Genomic DNA, 17,873 nt, shown 5'->3' on the forward strand with positions numbered 1-17,873 from the left:
CTCTTTTTGCTCTTCTTTGATTATATTTTCTTACATTGCATTCATATTCACATTTCTTTCATCATACTTGGATATGATACAATAAATTACATATATACCAATCTAATTATACAAATTACAAGGTTGGCCACAATAGAAATTAATACAAATATTACAAAGTTTACCCACATGATGACACCCAGGTTCTGAAGACTGACTCGATGAAGTTCTAATACTTGGCATCCACTATCAATGCTTGACATCATCATGCACTTAGTAGACATAGAAGCTCAGTCCATACTAATCATTTCCAAGTAGTCTTGAACTCAGTTTGCACTAGTGACTTAGTAGATACTGTGAAACTCATCATATAAATTGAGTCTCTTGGTTTACATTGTATGACTCAGTAAACACTATCACCTTGAGATTGGTATAAACTAAGTCACTTAGTTAACACTAAATAGCTCAGTTAACATTGGACTCACATCACATAAAATACAAACTTGGTGAACACTGCAAACTCAATTTGTACTGGTAAACTTGACATACATTGAGATGCATAGTTTACACTACTAAACTTTACTATAACTATGTTTTCTTAGTAACCACTCAGATTTGTGCAAAGGACTCAATAGAAACTATAAAACTTGGCAACAACTAAAATGTTTTGAAAACACTATGAACTATACAATAAGCTTGGTGGCCCAATACAACCTGAATAAGTGTGTGTCACTAATAACAAAATTAACTACTATGTCAATAGAGGTAGCATGCAATAACTGGGATGTAGCATTGAAAATAATTAGGCAAGTCCATAGATCATTTTTGGATAAGCACACTATGAGTGTACCACCCAAATGACATAAGTTTCAAAAAAGGGGGATTATAAAGTTTTTACAGTAAAGGGGAATAAGAAAAGTATGAGAAAGTAGATTGACAAATGCATAGTATAGTTTTGAGTTAGGGGGACTACTCATGTAGAAATAGGGAACAACAAAAGATCACACACTTACTCAATAGGAGTACAAAATTTAGCTACGTAAAGGAAATATCAATTCAAGGGGAGTTATGAAATTTTGGTACAATAAGGTATGACAATTATGTCATCAGTTTTGCAAATTTTGCAATTTTGTATAAGGGTTGAGTAATGTATAAAGATTATCTTATTTATGCTCATATTTAGCTTGTATATGCATGAAAAAGTGTTTTTTCCACTCATGTCAAAGGGGGAGATTGTTGATCTCATTTTGGTTTTGACAAGATAGTGACAAAACACTTAAGTCATTACTTAACAAAACTTTGTGCATGTTGAGTAAGTAGTGTATCTCGATCAATATACATAGTGCCAAGCAAGTCATATATTCTAAGTGATTTAGATGCCAAGTAAGATAGTGGATGTTGAGTCATTGAATAGTTGAGTGACAACATTAAGGATATAGTAAATGTTGAGCATCAGAGCTTTCAAGTGCTGAGTAAACAATTTTTGGCATAGTTGTTTTTAATGGAAAAAACTCCTATGAAAACCATTTTTGGGGTGACTTAAGGATTTTTTTTATGATTCTAGAAGATATATATGAAGGTATATTAAGAATCCCTATGCAATAAATGCAACCAATCAAAAAAAGGGATGTACTAAGCAGTAAAATGGATGAATCAAAATCATTGATTCCTACATAACCCTAGCTCACCTAAGTCTTCTTAAGGAGGGGAAACTCTAAAAAGTTAGTGTGTGTTTTGAGAGGATAATAATGAATGCTAAGTGCAAAGAGAGCATTCATGCTGACTATGGAGCTTATGGAAGAGATATGAATTTCAAAATTAGTTAGAGAGAACAAAGAAGAGTAGTTAAAGGACAAATGAGACATATCTAATTAGAAGGATCAAGGATATACTTGGAAAGAGGAGATTCAATATCTGGCAGCAAAGTGCTAACTGGAGGATCATGGTGATGAAACAATTTTATAGGTGATACAGAGAAAATATCTTAACAAAGTAATCTTAATAGGCTTTTGCAAATCCTTCAACAGGGTGCTTACTTTATTATAAGTTAAAGCCCTTTAACAATGCACACTTTTAACAAGGTGTTGAAATCCTTTAACCGGGTAAGATTTAATAGTCTTTATAAGCCTTTAACATGGTAGACCTTTCACAGGGTAGATCATAGTTTATGATCAAACAATTGTAACCTTAATTGGATAAACTTTAAAAATATAGTAGTAAAGATTTGTGGGTGTCATCCCCACCTTATATTTACCTTCTCATTGGAGGTTTTTTGGGTAATAAATTTATTGTGTTATGTACTCTTTGTTTCATGCTATGGATGAACATGTGTAGTTAGCTATTTCAGTTTACATGATAAATTATGAGATGGATGTGTGGTGAATGTCTTATGGTGAAAGATTTTAAGTATTAATTCATGCCCCCTCTTAGAGTTTACTTTCCCATTGTTATTTCTAACATATACATGTCTATGAACTCTACTACTGATATGATCTCCTAACTTTCCCCTATGTTGATTGAATGCATAAATGATTTCCCCCTTTTTGTTATAATAATTCCACCCTTGTTTTTGTCACTTTATGGCTTGGGGTTAGTAGGCATGAGCTAGTCTTCATCCAAAAATGTTTTATGATTAGCCTAAATCACCTTTAGTCCTTAATTCCATCTTGATCTCATTGGTTCTAGGACCTAAATTTGAATTTCTAGCTATGATGTTAGATCAATTAAGCTTTTTGCTATTAAGAGATGTGGATCTCTCTTTATTAGATTATGTGCTATAGATAGCTTTCTTTGAATAATTTCTAAATGGGGTAGCAACATGAATTGAATAAAAATCAATGTATTTTGAATGTTGATGTCTCTAGCCATTAACTTAGCTAATCTTCCCTAATAAAATATCATTGTATTGTATGAATGTGAGCTTGAACTTGTGTTCTTGCTCAATGAAATAGTGCAAGCCTTAAAATATTCTTGGATTTTATTAATGGAGTGTTGATTTACCATAGTGAAGAAATCAACATCACAAAGTTTCATATACCAAGAATCAATGACTTTCAAAATTCCTTCCAAACTAGTGGTAAGGTTACAAAGCTAAACTTTCCTTATTGTAAGTTTAGTTGAAACCTTCTCCAAAAATTTTTGCTCAAATATCTTCTCAGACCATCTCATCATTTTATCATTGGTATCTATATCTTCATTATTTAATTTATCAACTATATACACCAATTGATCCAAAATTGGATGTTGATCATTTACATCATGAATATCCAAAGCATCAACAAAAATGTCCTTAATTTCATGCAATACCTACTTGTGATTGAATTCCCTCCTTAGTTGCTCTTGCTTTATCTTGCATCTCAAAAAAGACTAAAATTTTGCATTTGCTCAAGGCTCATATTATCAAGGTAATATTTAGGCTGTGTGATTACATCATCTAAACTGACTAATATCTCTAGTGTGTCACTCTTCTATGCCAATAATTTTGATTGAGGGATGTTGTCACTTTGTAGTGATATATGTAATTGTTTCCCCTTTGTACTTGGTCTAAATATAGTTTATGTCACCTATTGAATAGGTGCAATAGTTAGTGTACTAGTAGTAATGACACTCGATAGCTAAATGAGAGATTGAATAGCCTCTTGCTCCTTAGGTTTCTTAGGCTCTATTAACTCTGACTTATTTTGTTCCTCTTCAGTGTCAAGTGTAGATTGAATTGCTTCACCTTTCTCATATTCTTATCCATCTATGACATGAGTGAGCTATAGAACCACAATGATTACCTTTCCTTGTTGCTTAACACTCATGTTAGGAATAATTATAACTGATGTAACTTAGAAATTAATAGTTGGTAGAATATCAATACATGGATTATCTTGTATTTACAACAAAACTGGATTGGTGCATGGAAGATAGGTGCCTGATTTGGCATTTTTCAAGTCTTCCTTAGTTAATATATTATGTTTCTATGGTGATGAATTAGGAATATCCTCTAGAGGGACAACATCCTATTATTTACTCCCCTCTACTAATTTTCTCACTTCTTCTTCTAATTTTTTAAGTTCATCATCATCTTGACCTTCTAACTCTACAACATCTCTTTCCTCTTCCTCTTCTTCTTCTTCTAATGGAACTAGCTATCCAAATTCTTTCTTCCATATGACTATGCTCTCCTTTTCAACTTCATCAACTTTGTTCTTCAAAATTTCCATCCTTTTAGGTACAAATTTATTTACAAAATCTTTTAGGGCTATGGACATATGTTTCTTCCCTAAATCAAGCATTTTTTGTGCTAAAGTTGTTTCTCTTAATTATCTCTTAATGGATAATGCCCACTTCCATTTAGCATCTAATTTATTATACAAATATTTAGGAATGTCTTCACCTAATTCTAAAGGTGTATCCTAAATTTTATTATCATGTCCATCATTTCCTTCTCAATCTTTTCTTGATCATATTTATTTAAAGAATCATAATTAATCTTCTTAAAGCCTTCTATGCTAGCCGAGTCTCTAATTTTCTCACATACATGATCAATAGTTATGGGAGGTAGTCTGGGTAAAATCTTAAGTTTACTTAGATCATTAGAATCAATTTCCTATTCATCTTCCTTCTTCTCATTAGGTGTAATAACCAATTTTCTTCTTAGCCTATTAGGTAGTCTTTTCTTGGTTCCTATTGGTCTGATTTTTCGCAATGCAAAAATTATGACAAAATTTAGTAAAAAATCATTTGAGTCTCTAAAATATTGCAGATTTGGGTTTTGTTCCTTGTATTTTCAAATCCTTAGATTTACCCTAGTTTTGAAAAAACCCTTAAAGTATTTTCAGAGAAATTTTTTAATGATATATATTTCCACCTAAGGAAGAGCTTGCGCAAGCATGGGTTCATTTTAATATTATTTAAACCTTACATGGTCGTGCTTGTTATGAAAATTGCTTAATCATTTTATTTGAAAATTCCTTTGATAATGCAAAGTTGTTACAATCGTTTATCTTGTTTAGATCAATGGGTATCGCATGCCCACAATTTTGATATGCAAGGTTTTTAAATAATGCAGGCATGCGACTTGGTGACACGTAGCCTTTACCTTTCTAAATTCTAGTGAACTGTAAATTGTCAGGAACTTTTGTAGGTTTGTTAGTACTTTTGTGCACATTCTAGATTTCTCACAATATCATTGGTTGAGTCACCAGTAGAGATATGTAGTTTATCACCAAGAAGTGTCAACCATTGATTTCATTTGAATCAAGGGCTAGCGCTTTCCTGCAAGAAGGAGATGCTCATCATTTAAATAATGTGGGGAAGTGGATTTTTGATGTGTGGCAAGGTCTGACAAGATGGGCCAACCGTTCTCAAGGATGGATGTCTTCCATGGCAAGTGTCAGACAAGTTGGTATGATTAGAGATTTTGATTCATCACTTTGGTCAACATGGTGATAAGGATGCTTGATTTTATAACCATTGATCTATCAGAGATTAAAGGCTACCACATACCTGCATTTTGAAGATGCACGAGAGATAAATAATGTGAGCAAGTGGAAATTGAACAAGTGGCAAGGTGGGGTTAGATAAGTTTTAATTGTATGCTGCAATGTGTCAGACTGAAAAAAGACCGTTGATGTGTACTGCCAGATGTGCCATTGAAGAGGTTTGACTGTTGAATGGAAGTAAAGTTTTATCAGCCATAGATATTTCAAAGATCTACAGTTAGTGAAATCTTGTATTATGAAGCTACAAGTCAGATAAGAAAAGTAGGAATGTGCCTTTGCGACGCGTATCACAGTGGGGCCAAATTATGGAAGAATGCTGAGTCATGCCATGTGGTCTGCCACTTGTGCTTAGCTAGAGCTACTTATGATGTGTGCACAAAAGGTGTCAAAAATAAATGCAGTAGTTAGAAAACATAGATTAAAAGCAGTCATGTCATTGGCCCAAGTGGATGATGTGAGTGTAGAATGAAGAGTTGTTTCTGATCGTTGATCTTATCCTAATCAACGAAAGGCGCTTGCCCACAATTTGAATTTGAGTGAAGTTTAAGAAAAGTGAGAATGTGCGATGTAGACATGTGTCCATGGTGACATCTAAAGTTTTCACTCAGAAGCTCTGCAGAGTATAATCAGTGTTGCCATAGATCTTTTGAAGATTGACGACTAGTGCAAGCCTACAATTTTAAAATGCTCATTAGATAAGAAAACCAGGAATGCGCCAGCATGATACATGGACTAAATGATGTCAAGTACTTGCTTGCTTAGAAGAAGATATGGGATTTTCTGGTGTGGAATATTGTCAGAAGGCATGAAATCATATGGAGGTTTCTTATTGGTTAGTATAGCTGACTTGATTTTATTAGAAAGTGAATTAATCTGATCGTCAATCTTGTCTTGATCAAAAAATGATGCTTCCCTACAATTCTAAGGTACAAGGAATTTAAATAATGCGAGCAAGCACTATTGTGACATGTAGCCTTGTTTTAAAATCCATAAATCTTGTTTCTTTTTAAATCAGAGCCGTCTGATCTGGTGAAAATCTATGGATGAGATTCAAACTTGGGTGCAAATTGGAGGTAACAGTTACTGAGTGTAAATATGATTTAGATTTTATGCGTGCGATTTTAATGTATGAAAAGAACCCACAATCTCACCATTAATGAATCACTAAAGCATAGAAAGAACATCAAGGCATACAAAATTTTTAGAGCAAGGACCCAAAAATTCTTAGCTAGCACTCTAGTAAAATTGTAGAAGATATCACATAGTGCAAAAGTGTGAGTTCTAGTGGGTAAGTACTCTATGACTTTATAAGAAATTCAAAGTATCTGTTGTTGTGAAATTTTTAGGGTTTTATTCAAAATGCCTCCCCAAAAAGAATTCACTAGGCAAACAAATTATTTGAAATGTTCTATGCACAATGACTTTCTTGAACAATTCCCCTTGTCAGTGCATGAAATAACTAAGGGGAGGGAACTCATTCCAAAAAATCCAAGAGTAGTTGTAGCAGAAGGTTTTTACGGCAAAGCTAATTGGGTAAGAGATGCCCAAGTTTCTATGGGGGTCTAGAGTTGTTTAAGAAATGGTTTTCATAGTAAAAACTGGACACTCCTATGAGCAATGTTTGGGAGTTTGATATTAGTAAATTAACAGTCCCCACAATTTTCTTTGATAGTGATTTATTGATGGATCTGGCAAAGAAATATGATCCAATTACAGGGTGGGTAAAAAACCATGCTGGAGTGAATCTATTTAGGGTTTGTCTTGAATTATTTAGTGAGGTCTTCAACCTCAATCCTAACCATGCTATGCATGAAAATATTGATATGGATGACCTTTAGGAAAGGTATGATGCACAAAGAATTTACCTAAGAATAGGGCCATTGTAGGAGCATGCTGCTAAAATTGGCACCTTGCCTGTGATTACAGCCAGTACCCCAGAGCCATTGTTGAGAAGACATTTCAACCTGAGAGCTCAAGAACTGTATTTTTCTCTTTGCAAGATTTTTGGGATAGATGAAGTTGATCAAATTCTAGGCTCTATTGTCCTTATAATGGCTCAAACCCTTAAATTTGGAATGAGTACTAGTCTGGATTTTGCTACTTTTATTGCAAAAGAAATTCACAATGGCCTAGTGGGGATAGAAAGGGGAAAAGTGGATAAACCATTCTGTTGGTATTCATTTCTTATGCATGTATGTTTGTACAAGGGATTCACCTTTTTCTCCAAGGGTATGGAGCTAGAAAAAACCAGGAATGGGGAAGGGAATCTAGTACAGCTATGAAGTTTAGATATGACTTCAGAAGCTACAGATGCCAGCTATGTGAGATTTGATAGATGCTTTGCTTCAAAGCTTAGGTTGCTTTTGAAAGGTGATAGCCCCAGAATTCCACAAGCATTTTTGGAATTGGTTAGACCTAAAGACCATGCACAAGGACTATTGGTTAGTCATAATTGGGGGGATATAATCCCTTATAATGTTTCAACTGTTATAACAGTATATGGTTTTGTGGGAAAGCCACATGTCTTTCCCTTTCATGTGCCCTTGAAGATAGGGATTGTTGAGCTCTTATGGTAGATAGGCACTATAGATGAGAGGGAATTGTCTAAGAAAGGCACCTTCTTTCCAATTGTTACTGTAGTGCATGATTTTGTCTTTGTCAGAAAAGGGTGGAAGCACCTTAATTTATTTTTAGATAAATATAACATGGCAAAGTCTCATGCCAGATTCATTGATCCTAGAGGATTCTATGACCTCTTAAAAGAGAGGGTGAAAGCTTCTCGTACGGTACATCAAGTATACTATCCAGAAGATATAATAATAAATGTTTTCACATTGCAGGAACAAGAAGTGAGGAAAGAGAACTGGATAGTTTTCAGTAATACTTTAGAATTCATTAATGCTTTTGACCCCTAGTATGACTCATTGAAAGATAAGAAATACTGGGGAGCTAAAATGTAAGCATTAATGAATAATTTTGTTGTAATAATTCAAACCATGAATGAGAAGAAAGCTATGTATGTTGAGACACATCTAGACAAGGCTGCAGAAGTATAAAGAAGGATAAGCAATAGCAATATGGTGGCTCCTAGCCAATATACATTGCAGAGAAGGGTAGGTTATGTCATTATTCAAAATGTGCAATAGGCACCCCCTCATTAGAAGCCAAGGTCAAGAAGTCCATCTGCAGCCAACTCTCCAAAAAGGCAAAAATTAGCGTAGGGGTCTTCTTCTTCTCAAAAGGAACAATACTCCCCAAGCAAGTCCCCAATCTAGATAGATGATGAAGCATCTCTAAAGGAGCAGCTTAGAAAAATGGGTGGAGAAGGTGATGTGATTGTTACTTCTATAGATTTGGATGTTGGAGAGCCATAAGAACCTCCTACACCTTCCATGGACCTAACCATTGCTAATTACCAAGGTAAGGAAATCGACCCAATACTTGCCCAAGCTTTTGAAAGATTTGTTAAAGATGAAAATTTTGTAAAATCTAGGGCTTTTGCTCAGTTTTTGTGGAGATTAAATATGGGAAATTTTGAGAAAGCCTGTGAGAAAATCAAGGCTGAGCAACCAGATAAACTTGATCTACTTATTAAGGGAGAGGTGAAATCAAAACTTTTGAATGATTTTTCCTAGTTTACTCCTAAAGTTGGGAGGCAAATAGTTAAACAGTTAGGAGTCCTCTTTCCATTGGAATGGGATATAGCAAATGCTATTGTTTTTTATTTAGGGAGGAAGTAGAAGGATTTTCAACTGAGGATTGCTGAAGAAATACTGTAGGCTCATAGAGGAGTCAAATTTAGTGATGACCACCAAGCCCTAGTTATATGGTCCATGGAAAAGAGGGAAAATACCAAGATGAATGAGATTCCCATTGCAGAGAATACTAGTACATTGATAGTGTTCAAGGCTGGTGAGGTAAGTAGTAAGCAAGTAATTGGGATGGCATCAGAGATGCTAAAATTTGGTGGCATGGTGTCTGGCCAAGAAGAAGAAAATTTTTTCCAACTCAATGCTAGATTTGAGGAGGTGTTGAAGGCATATGAGGAGAGGGGTATGTAAATATAGTAATTGGAAAATAAAGTAGCCCAAATGGAGAAGATTCTTGGGAAAAGAAAAATAGGAGAGATTGGTAAACCCAGGCTTGCATACCCCCCAAATCCACCTATTGAACCCTTCAAGTCCACTCCAATTATTGAGATACCTAATACTCCAGAGCGACGTTAGTTCTATAATGTAGATGATTTTGAAGAGGAGAAGAATATGTTGTATGCAATGCATTTAGATCTTAACAATCAACATGAAGAAAAATTGAGGCAGGGTATTATGTACTTAATAGATAGGATAGAATGGTCCACATTTTTTGATCAATTATCAGTAATAAAGGATGAATTAAAGAAAAATGAAGCAATATTCAGACCCATTGTACATAAGTGGATAGAGAGAAGTTCAAATATCAGTGCTATGTGTATATTTGTTATTCATCCAACATATCATCAGGTAGAAGGAATTTTTGATTTACTAAATAAGTTACAGGATTTTGATGATAAACAAGATTCTTTCTATAGAAGATTAACTAATTGTCTTTCCAAGTATTTTGTGGAAAAAATTGATTTATTCCCTTGTGCTCTAAAGTCAGTTGATAAAATAAAAAGAAAACAAGGAATGGAAGAGGGAGCTAGATGAAGCCTTATGTGAGAGAAAAATAAGGTTATAAATGAAGCGGGCCATCTATTGTAGGCAATAACAAATGAGGAGTTGGTTAAAGTGCAGATGTTTTATAACTCCATTTGAAAAGAATTGGTTAATATGGAGGCAATTTTAAATTCCCTGATAACTGTACAAAAAGAAGTCCTGAATTTTGATTGGCCATATGACATTGTTTATAATAAGTGGAAAGATAAATTCATGTCTATAGAGTAGATGTTAGAAGATGATGAGGCAAAAGATCATGCAAGTGTAACTGTTACTTTAATAGTCGATGATAAAGACAAAGAAAATCCCCAAGTTAAAGTAAACTTGTAGGTAACTGAAGAAGACACGTCACTTTCAAGCCTCATGGTCACTTATTTCGAGGAATCAGATGGATAAAAGAATCAAATTATTGTGTTTTGCCAATTCCAGAGGATGTAATAGAAAGGGCCCACAAAAGGAATGTTTGATGTAAAACTTTTTCTGTTACTCACATTTTGTCATTTTATGAATAGGTGTGTGTAAATATTTCTTAAAAAGACACCTGTCATTTTCTCTTAGCCTGAAGCTTGTTGCATCTCACACTATATAAGTGAGATTCTAGGGCTAGAGAAAGGGTCCAAATTCTATTTTTCAAAGTGGATACTTAGTCTATTTTTGGTCCAATATTTTGAACAAATTGGTGGTGTATTTTCTCTATTAGATCTTGAGAATACATGAATATAGAATGATCTATGTTTCTTCTTAAGGTCATTCTGAGTTTACTGTAAATTGTATACAATTTTCAAGGAAAAAGAATACAAATTATGAGCTATCCTCATATAAGTTCTTTCTGAACTTTTTCTCCTTTTGATTACTTGGCTATCTTGATATTGTATAAGAAAAGGCTTGTGCAATTGAATGCAATCCAGTTAGGATGTATATCTGTTTATCACTACTGTTAATTCAATGGATTAAGTAAAAGCTTTTGATAAATTTTTTAAGGTTGCTATAGTAGTAGAAAGGATTTTGAATGATGAATTTTGATAAGAACTGCTGATAAAATTTGTTGTAAGGCAACAAATTAGATCTAAGAATTTGCTATAGACTCTGAACCCCAATGGATTAGGCACTGATCAAATTTGATCCAGCTGAAAGAGAAATGTGTCACAAATGGTTGTCAAAAATGCAGAATTAAATCAATTTTACTTTTATTTCCTGTAGATCTTCAAAGTGGGCTAGTACTTGTTTCCATGGAATGTTTTAGCTTCAGTTATCCACTATTGTTGAAAACACCTGCAGATCTATAGAAGAATTTTTGGCCATATCTGTTATGTGGGATGTGTCTATCAAATTATCAAGAATTGTGTATGTGTTTGAGGATTTGAGACAAGAATCAGAATGAAACTAAAATAATCCTCATACAATTTTCCCAGTCTTGAATCATCCCTAGGTATACCCACCCTAGTTTTGTAGAGCCAAAAGAGTAGAAAACCAACCTTGGTTTTGTTCAAGTTGGGCCAAAATGCTTTGCACATAAAATTGTTAATAAGAATGGGCTAGTCTTTAGATTGTGTGAGTAATGTCATCTTGGTATTGAGCATTTTGTTGCTTAGTAGTTTTAAAACATGAATGGTTCCTTTAGTCTTTTTCCTTTTTGTCGGGCTTCCTTTATTCTTTGCAACTAAGGACTGAGCTACCTTGGATCTAGTAATTATCCTCCTCTTTAGCTCAAGTTTAGGAGGTGTGACTACTTTTTTCACATTTTTCTTTAGATCCTCCTTCACCTTAGGATAAACAATTAGAATTTCCTTTTTTTTAGTTTACTTGGGCTCAAAAAAAAACTATCTCTTTTCCTTTTGCTTCTTTGTCTTCATTTTCTTTAACAAATTCTTCATCCTCACCTTTTGTAAGGCCCACACTAGCACCCTATTCTAGATCCTGATGAAATAAATATGGTTAGGAGTTAATTGAGTTATGATTTACATTTTGTTTTCTTACTAATAATGATTTAAGGGATCCTATAGGAGACTAATGAAGATTTTGATACTCTATCCCGTAACATTAGGTCAATAAGATAAGACCACATGGAAATGAGATTTGAAATGTTCAAAACAAGAACCTAACTCCGAGACACTATAGATGATCTACTAGACAGTTAGGAAGGATAAAATAGCATGCATCCTACTAAGAACAACTATGAGCATAGGTTATGATTATAATTAGGTATATGGATATGTTTGAAATTGGTTCTAAATTATTACAACATAATGATTGAAACATTCTGACAGTCTGTGGAGTTAAACTTGGAAAATCACACAAACCCCTTATAATGTGATAAAGGGATATTTCTAGGAACATCACTATGTTTAACTCGACCTAAAGTTACTAGTTAACCAGTCTGCACATTAGTGATTTTCACTTATGACATATATGTTAAGATCCATTTTATATTGTTCTTACGATTCACTAAAGATGACTTATAGTTTCATTGTTATGGGAGAAAGAGTTGTGATGATACTTTGATTTAAAAATGATTTATAGTAAGAAGGATTACTGTTGATACAGATATTTCAACATTTTAAATATTTTATGAGAGTGATAATGCAATGTTTTGAATATGCACTTAGATGAAAGTTAAATGAAATATGATATGGCAATGTTTTACTGATAGTACTTAGAACAAAAATGATTAGATGATAATTAATTGTAAATTTCTATGAGAAGTATGAGGTATTGGAGCAATGTTGTACGTGTTTTTATGTATCCTATATTATTTTATTGGGTTATTGATGTTTAAGTTGAGTGTGCAAGAAAGTTGAACCATGGAAACTTAACGGGGAAACAAGGTATAGACACATGTTTACTAACTCTGCCAAGGTGAATCTTTGCAAGATTTGTAAACCTTGTAGTGATGTGCTTATTTCATGAATGTGTGATGTATGTGTGTGTCACTTGACACTTGTAATTGTTATGGGAAATGACATTTTATTTGTCAATGGATCATGTGGCCACCTTGTTCCATTTTATATACCTCAATTAAGGAATTTGATTGTCTTAGTTAAGAGAGGACAAGGTTATCTCCTTTCGAAAACAAATTTGAAATTTGAATTACCTAGCTTTAGGAGGGTCATAAAGTAACTTTAAGGCCAATTGCGATTAAAATTAACCTTACCCATGTTAGTACTATAGGGTAGGGGGTTATTAATGACCTCTATGGTGTCTAGTGGACTTAGGAGACCCCATGAAAATGAAATTCTTCATTGAATACGAAAATAAGAGGGTTATAAATAGAGGCAAGGCTAAAATTGAAACTCACTTGGCAACTCTCTACTTTTAGAGACTAATAAGGTTGAAGGAAGAGAAGGGAGCTCTACTGCAAGTATTCATTGCCTTGCTTGGAGGAAGGTTGGTAACATGATCCATGAAGTATCTTCATTTTTGCATGTAGGTTAGAATGGTGTTTTCATTGCATGATGGGATTGTGGCATCTTGTGGTGTATTTGTGAATAGATCTTGTTGTATGTTGCATGTGGGTAGTGTTGTGGGAGTCTTTCTTGAATGTTTTTTTTCATGTTATATGTCTTGTGAATTGGGTGTGAGGCATCACTCACCCTTGGGAGGGAAGAGATGCCTAAGGTGAAGGGGTTATTTGGGCTCACACATGGAGTTGAGGAGTTCTCCCTTGTGTGGAGATGATTGAATATGTTTTATGGAATGCAAATTATCTTGCTCTCTTGCATCCTTGGAGGTATAAGGAGGTATGTAGAAGGGAAGATGCTCATTGCCCCGAAAGGGCATTTTGATATTGAAAGGAATTGCCTCAAAAGGGAATGCTGATATTGAAAAGATGTGTAATTTGTGAATAAAGGCTATGCAATCCTCCTCATGATGAGAGCCCACCTTCACCCAATTCTTGATTCATTTGTTGAATCTTTGTGCAAAGCCTTGGGATGGGATGTGTGAGAGTATATTGTGTAATCCTGTCAATTTATTGTGCATATGCATGGCATGTGAATGTGGAGCATGAAACTGTTTATACCTTGTTTTCCTGAGCTTAGTGGGTGGCCTCCTTGAGGCCTAAGTTGGGAGGTGAGCCTCCATGGTTCATTATTTTTACCTTGTATTTGCAAGACCCTATTGGATGATCTTGAGAATCTAGAGCTCTTATTGTTTCTCCATGTGCATAGGAGATTAAGACATTCTTTGTGGTATTCAAGTTGAGGTTATCAACAACATCATTCTGTTATGTGAGTCTGAATGTAATGTAAGAAGATGTTGAGGATTTAATTCAGTGGTCCAGTGGAAAATTCGTGTGTGTCCATGTGTAGCAAAAAGCATTTCCATTGTGTGTATTTGATATGTTGATATCATCATCTTTGTGTATCATAAGAATATCATGGAAGAGAGATCTATTGTAATAATTTGGTTATCTTATTGTCTTGGATAGGAATATCTCTCAAAAAACTTTAGAATACTTGGTATGTGGAGTGATATATAGAAGGATTGTTCCTAAGAAATTTGATATCATAGAAGAGATAGCATGCATAGAAAGGATCATCCTTGTTGATTAATATTATCATTTAATTCCATTATATACTAATTGTGGATGTACATTCAAATTTAAATCTACATGAGATTATAATGCTAATCCCTGTGAGAAGGTTTTCTAAGCTTCATAATGCATAGGTAGGAACAATGTAAATAGCACCATATAAAACCTTGTCACGAGATGTATACTTAGTGTATTAAGTTTAATGTTGGAATGTTACATGTATCATAATTTTAAAATTACCTTTAGTTGATAAATAACTCCAAATCATCTTTGCAACTACTTATACTAAGTATCCTAGATTGCAAAAGAAGAAAATCAAGGGAATAATATAGAATGAATATGAGCATAAGAATAACTTGTTGTAGGTGTTCATTTACCTTTGTAGATTTTGTATGGGAATGTAGAATTAAATTCTAGGTCTATTACAGAACAATAAAATATTCAAGGAATGTCCACCTAATCCTATGCAAGATATTATTAATGCAATAAACTAAAGTAGACCTGACATAGTCTAATTCAATTGCAAGGAAGTAAAGAGAGTTCTTTTATAATATCAATTATAATATTAAAAAAAAAAGAAATTGCATGACACTAAGCGCCATCCTCATAAAAGTTTGAAAGAAAAGAAAAAAAAGAAAAAATGCAAGTCAAAACTTTACAAGGGATAGTGGTCCACATGGCGCGTACCCTTCTTAATTTTTTTGGGAAGGTTAAAGCTTGTCCATGCTTTTGACATGACATAAACCCAATCCCTAGGTTATCAGCTTTAAAGAAGATGAAAAAAAAAAACAAATAATGATGTTGGTTGCTGACTTTGGCATAGCAAAAACACATTTTTAATTCCTTTTTGACTCATCATGTCAGCAACTTTTCCCTAGGTGCTTGATGCTTGGCAAAGTGAAATGTTATAAACTACTTTTTCCACCCATCAACTCACATATAAAGCAAGACTAGAGAAAGTTTTGCAAAGTGTTAAAAGCTGAAATGAATGCCATAGGCTGAATTCTCCTTGTGGGACAAGCTACTCTATTGACTTGATTGTCCTCATGATGTTCTAGGGGGATGTGACTCATGTCACCCCACTTTGGGAAAAGATAAAAGGTACATGAGCTTCTAGTAGGAGAAGATTTTGTTTATAAAAAAAAAATGGGTAGATAGCCTAGGGTGGCAGGTTTCTTAACCTCATAGGATAGGGGAGAACTTATTATATTAAAAAGTGAGTTTGTAATCCTTTGCAAATTTCATGTTTTAATTATGATATTGTCAAAGATTAGTGGTAGGATTCAAGAATAGCTAGACACTAGGAATTGAAATTTATATTCTTAGTGGAGAAAAGTGGTATGGGTTATTCTAATATTCTTGGAATTAGAATATAATAAGAGATCAATTATGTTGTAGAATAGGATTATAAGGTAACATAAGAAAGTGATTATAAGATATTAGAAAAATGACAAAAGTAATAATGTTCAAAAAAAATATTTTATAATCATTAGATAGTAATTCACATAGATAGCTAGTTAGCAAGCATTCACTCATATCTTTTGGTAATGTGTTAATGTAGTATGGTTAGGAAATAGGTGGTATAAATGGAAACGATCTAGTTAGTAATGAATCATTCATGAGTTTGAAGGTATTAATGAAGGCAAGTAAATCATAATTTTTGAATGGACATAGATAAATTGGTAGTAGCTACAGTAACATATAAATGAACAATTGAAGAGTAACTAGTTCCAGTTAGTGAGCATTAGTTCGGTCCAAGATTCACATGGAAACAAAGGTTAATTGGATATTTAATGACATTAATCTAGTTGTAATGTACATATGTCTATTGGAGGCAATTTAAGAATATTAAATTTATAAAAATAGTCATAATAAGTAAACTAATTTTTACAAAAATAAAAATAAAAATTATTAGTTGTGTTTTTCTTGTAAATTAGTTGTGTTTTGTAAAACTTGGGGAATGACACCTTTTCCCTTAGTTATCATGAAGATTCCCTATGCAAAGCTTTGCCTCAATATTTTGTATCATTTTCTTTTATTTCCTATCCATTTTGGGCACTTTTGTTTGCATTAGCATTTTAATCTTGGCAGACTTATAAATGCTAAAGGGCTCAACATTCTTGTCTATCTCCTCATATAATAATGCATCTATTGATGTAGTAACGTCATCTACATTGACCTCATATTGTAGTGGCCTCAGCTATGTAACCCTTGATAATACTTCTTGTGCATATATATAATATGTGTCTACCATAAAGTATATATCATCAAAATAGTGATCTACCACTAATTTTTGAATCCTCATCCTATTCTTCATTTTGTTCTTAAACTCATCAAATTATTTATCCATAATAACATTACAAATTTCTCCCAATTTCTCAATAAGATCATTAATATGTTTAGTAGCCAATCTATTCCTATCCCATGTAACTATGTTGGCACCAGACAATAAATTTTGTACATAGAAGAATATACAAACTAATAATGATCCAAAACTATAAGAAGTGTTCTTCTCCTTCCTTATTGCTCCAATATTTTTTGACAATTTTTGTAGTTGTAGCTCAACCAAGTCATAACTATGATCTTTCTTCACTATCTTATAACCTAGGTTAACTGCAATACAAAGAACATTGTTTAGTTGGCTTGACTAATAAAATTTGTGTGCAATTACATGCACAACAAACTCAATACTAGATCTTCTAATCCTTCAATTAACATTCCCTCACTATTCTACTTGGCCTTCATCTATTGTTCAACAATGTCCTTCGTAGCACATCTCATTGTCTTCACTCGGTCCAAGGTGGGATAGCTAGTAACTCAGTGAATGATTGTATTGTTAAACTTCAACCTTCCACCTTCCAACCATATTTAAATATCATGTAAATGGCTCAACACAATATTGATCCATTCTACCTTGAATACCTTCAAAAAGGCTAGGGCATGAGTAAGCCCTTTCTTGCCAATAATCTTATTTTTATCTCTCAAAACTCCATCGTGACACAACTTATCATAAGTTTCTCATAATTGATAATCTCCAATTTATGGAATTTTGCACATATAACATGATTGAAAATCATGAATAGTTAATACTCTTAGTAGAATCAACAATAGGGTGTAAGATGCATCTCTAGTCATTGTAATGTTAGGGTACATCGTGAATATGGGTGGAGGACATTGATC

Source organism: Cupressus sempervirens, chromosome 5, assembly GCF_028749045.1.
Source record: "Cupressus sempervirens isolate cs-2001-9-10 chromosome 5, ASM2874904v1, whole genome shotgun sequence".
NCBI classification, from domain to species: domain Eukaryota; kingdom Viridiplantae; phylum Streptophyta; class Pinopsida; order Cupressales; family Cupressaceae; genus Cupressus; species Cupressus sempervirens.